Consider the following 4,785-nt stretch of genomic DNA (forward strand, 5'->3'; position numbering starts at 1 on the left):
AGATTTGCACGTTTATTTCGTCGAGATTTGATCGATTTCTGACGCCATCAATACGTCACTTTTGGCTGTCATCTGGTAGTCCCAGGTGGCAAAATTAATTCAAATCCAACAACAATGAAATCCGTGGAGGGGCATGACAACAAAAGAAAGAAAATCGATGTTTAAAATGAAACCGACAGGTACACCGAATGCGACGAAACAGAGAATCTGGAGCTTTTTTTACGATTGCCTGAAATACAACCGCACCAGGAATAAATTCCCAGCATTGGAATAGAGCTTTTTGACGTTTAATCGGCGCGCCATTTAAATCGAACGAGTGCGAGCAAGAGGAAAACAGATTAGTGGAAAAAAAAACCGTGTATTTATCCATGTGTGCTAGATAGACGTCAAAAAGGTCTAAACTGTATATATACCTCGAGGTATAGGCGTTTAAAACTTGGCATCTTCAAAAAAGGCATGATGCAGATTTAAAAATATTGCATGGCGAGAGTTATGGAGAAAAATTTCAAAAGTCCAATATTTCAGTGAAAACATTTCAAAGGGGCGTAATTGCATTTGTAAACAATGGCTTTAGCCATAGATTTCTCGCAAATAAAAGCTCACTCATGAAAAATAATAACACCACCAGGTAGAGGAATGTTTCCGCTACCAGCTAGCATTGTAATTTTGGAGAGGTAAGATATCATTCGCGAGAAATTGACGGCTAAAGTCATTGCTTACAAAAGCAATTACGCCCCTTTGAAATGTTGACACTGATTTTGCGAATTAAGTACTTTAAATTAATTTGATTGTTAAAGCTCACGCACATAAGATCCGGATCGGACGCGTTGCGGCAAAGTGACAGCTAAATCTATTGTCTGAATGTCAAATTTACTTCAACGCAATGCAAACGGATCTAATGTGGGTGGCCCTTTACAGTGGGGGATAAAAAGTTAAAATCTACCTGCACATTAAATTTAAATCGTTGTAAATCGGTAAAATATCGTTTGCTGTTTTTCAGCAACGCATTGGATTGCTGATCATGATCCAGCAATCCGTTTTACTGATATTGAAAACATAAATTTTATGTGTACAGAAAGATTTCTACAATTTGATAGTGAAGCACCGACAAACCGACATGAAGAATCATACAAAGTATCATCAAATTTATGATCAAAGCACAAAACTGACATCTGCCGCCGTGTTCGCGAAAATTGTGTATCCTAGCCACAAACACGCATACAAAATGTATAAGTTGGTTCGTGTCTAATCTATTCCGTGCAAATTATTTTTATCTAGATAACAAATTTCTATGTATAATGAGAGAGAGAAGGATTAGTATTTTCCATTTAATTCCACTACTTTATTTGCTTATCCTTGACAGATACGCGTATTTCGTCTACAATGTGCAGACTTCTTCAGTGTCTTGTACTAATACTCGAGTATATGAGTCATTATACAGGTATTCCACTAAGACGCCCACATTCATCAGAAATTTCTATGGTTTTGACAGATAGGATCGCTGCACATTTGAAACCACCGTTATGGATTCTCGATCAAGAGTTAAGTTTAAGTCGAGGTTTAAGTTTCATGTCCGTTTGTCGGTGATTGAAGGCTCGATTGAAGGGACCATCGAGTTATAGCATAGAGGTAACTCTAAGACTAGTAGGTCCCGGAGAAAAGTGTTCAAGTTTTTGGCTCAGTTCTGGTACTATCTTCGGTCCCAAGCTAATCGATGTACCCCTCGAACCAGAGGAAAATCCACGAACCCCTCATTTTATCTGTCAAACTTTCATGGCAAATCAAAACAAACATTGTGTAGTACTAGAATTTCAACTAGAATGGGGTACGTTAATCGATTTGCTTGGGACCAATACACTAATAGAATTCCACACATTTTTATTGACGAATTTCCATGCCAAATTCCACATGATTTTCATGTGACCACACACTCGACCACACATAAACAGAATCCACCCAGAAGCACACATGGAATTTATGAGTCAAAGGAATAGTATGTGTGGTTACACCGAGGGTTACACATGGCTTTTATGTGTACACATATTGAGTATGTGTCCGACATATAGATATCATTTGTTTATCACATTGCAAAAATTCATGTGTGGGTCACATAAAAACAATATTTGAAATTTTATCAGTGAAGGCTACCCGCATAAACGCGAACCATAAATTGACCTTACCGATAATGGTTATAAATTGTTTATAATCCCTCCTTAACTTTAACTGAAATGGTTTTGGAACCTTACATGAACGTTTGTGTGATAAAGTTTTAACCTTATGTATTATGGTTTTTAGGAAGCGGACCTTACAAATAATGGGTTGTTAAGAACCATTACCATTTCAAATTCTTGTTTTCTCCATACATTTTCGGAAAAGAACTATATTAGAACGTTTTTACTTATGGTTTGAGAACATTAATGGTTATGGTTATGGTAGTCAGTAAGGCCCATGAATGGCTTTGTAACATCGATCAACTTTATGTGGAATATATCGCGAATTGGTTGCCTGTAAATTAATAATTATCAGTTCGCGATATATTCCACGTAATACCCCGTTCACACTACAGCGTATATCACGTGATATACGCTGTCTTGCAATGAGCACTCATACATCTAGTTTTCACTGGAAATCCTATGTATGAGTGCTCATTGCAAGACAGCCTATATTACGTGATATAGGCTGTAATGTGAACGGGGTATAAAGTTGAGCGATAATACAAAACGATTAATGGACCTTACTGACTACCATAACCATAATCATTAATGTTCTCAAACCATAAGTAAAAACGTTCTAATATAGTTCTCTTTCCGAAAATGTATGGCGGAAACCGAGGCGAAAACAAGAATTTGGAATGGTAATGGTTCTTAACGACCCATTATTTGTAAGGTCCGCTTCCTAAAAACCATAATACATAAGGTTAAAACGTTATCACACAAACGTTCATGTAAGGTTCCAAAACAATTTCAGTTAAAGTTTAGGAGGGATTATAAACAATTTATAACCATTATCGGTAAGGTCAAGTGATGGTTTGCGTTTATGCGGGTAGTAAAGTAGTGAGCCAATTTAAAATAGATAGTTTCGTTTGATTGTTGGTTAAAGAAACAATCAATACGAAACTAACGATTTAAAATTGGCTCACTACATGACTAGCCTATTGGTCCCAAGCAAATCGATTAAAATACCCCATTCTGGTATAAATTCCAGCACTACACTATGTTTGTTTTGATTCGCTATGAAAGTTTGACAGATAAAATTAGGGGCTTGTGGACTTTCCTTTGTTTCGAGGGGTGAATCGATTAGCTTGGGACCGAAGATAGTACCAACAATCAATACGAAACTAACGATTTTAAATTGGCTCACCACTTTAGTAGCCTATTGGTCCCAAGCAAACGATTAACGTACCCTATTCTAGTTGAAATTCTATTACTACACTATGTTTGTTTTGATTCGCTATGAAAGTTTGACAGATAACATCAGGGGTGTGTGGATTCATGCAGAACATGCAGGGGTGAGTGAAATAGCTTGGGACTGCTTGGGACCGTTGTTCTGGTACTGAGTGAGCCAAAAATAATAATGATTTTCTTCGGGACCCAGTGGTCTTAGAGTTACCTCTATGATAGTACCAGCTCTATGGTACCAGAGGTAACCATGACTCAGCTCTGGTACTATCTTCGGTCCCAAGCTAATCGATGCACCCCTCGAAACCTCGCTCGAAACAAAAGAAAAACCATGAATCCCTCATTTTATCTGTCAAGCTTTCATAGCGAATCAAAACAAAAATAGTGTAGAACTGGAATTTATACTAGAATGGGATACGTTAATCGATTTGGGTAGTAAAGTAGTGAGCCATTTTAAAATCATTAGTTTCGAATTGATTGTTGCTGGTACTATCTTCTGTCCCAAGCTAATCGATTCACCCCTCGAAACATAGGAAAATCCACTAACCCCCTAGCTAACCCCTCATTTTATCTAACAAACTTTCATACTGAATCAAAAGAAACATAGTGAAGTACTGGAATTTATACTAGAATGGGGTACGTTAGTCGATTTACTTGGGACCAATAGGCTAGTCAAGTAGTGAGCCAATATAAAATCGTTAGTTTCGTATTGATTGTTTGTAGTACCAACCGGTGGAAACTAACGATTTTAAATTGGATTCTTTACGGGTATTGAGGTAAATGCATATTCGTAATTTGCATTAAAAATGGAACCCAAACCCAACATTTCATCAATTTTGGTACACTGGAACTATTTTAAATAAGAACGATTACATTTGCAAAAATCACCTTATTATTTTGCTTTAAATCTTGATTTAAAAATCGAGATGAAAGTGTGTGGGTTCCAAAAAATATCGCTGTTCTCAGAAAACGATGCTCTTTCAGATGATATATAAAAACCAATATATTTTTCAAAACTAAAGAACCCAATTGGCTCTCTACTTGCTCGGAAACTGTCTACATGTTATGCACTTTTCAACTATAAATTTTAACCACTTTATGACAACTCGAACAAGATCTAAAAGTGGTTAAAAAAATCCATTAATGCATAGACGCGTTTTTTCGTGTAACGGTGTAACAAAGCACTCTATAGCAATGAACTACAGAGAGAGGTGAAGCAGATCGTGAAATATGGTAACGCAAGTAGTGACGTCACTAATTGCTTGTATCGTACAGGGGTTTTACTCACACAACTTAACCGATTACTTCACCTTGGTAATCCAGCTCATTGACTCTATAGTACTTCGAGTCTGACGGGTGATGTGAAGAGTTTGTTTTCATGTTGATG

Source organism: Ochlerotatus camptorhynchus, unplaced genomic scaffold (assembly GCF_037179485.1).
Source record: "Ochlerotatus camptorhynchus isolate MF236.1 unplaced genomic scaffold, CSIRO-AGI_Acam_v1.1 ptg000609l, whole genome shotgun sequence".
Taxonomy (NCBI): Eukaryota; Metazoa; Arthropoda; class Insecta; order Diptera; family Culicidae; genus Ochlerotatus; species Ochlerotatus camptorhynchus.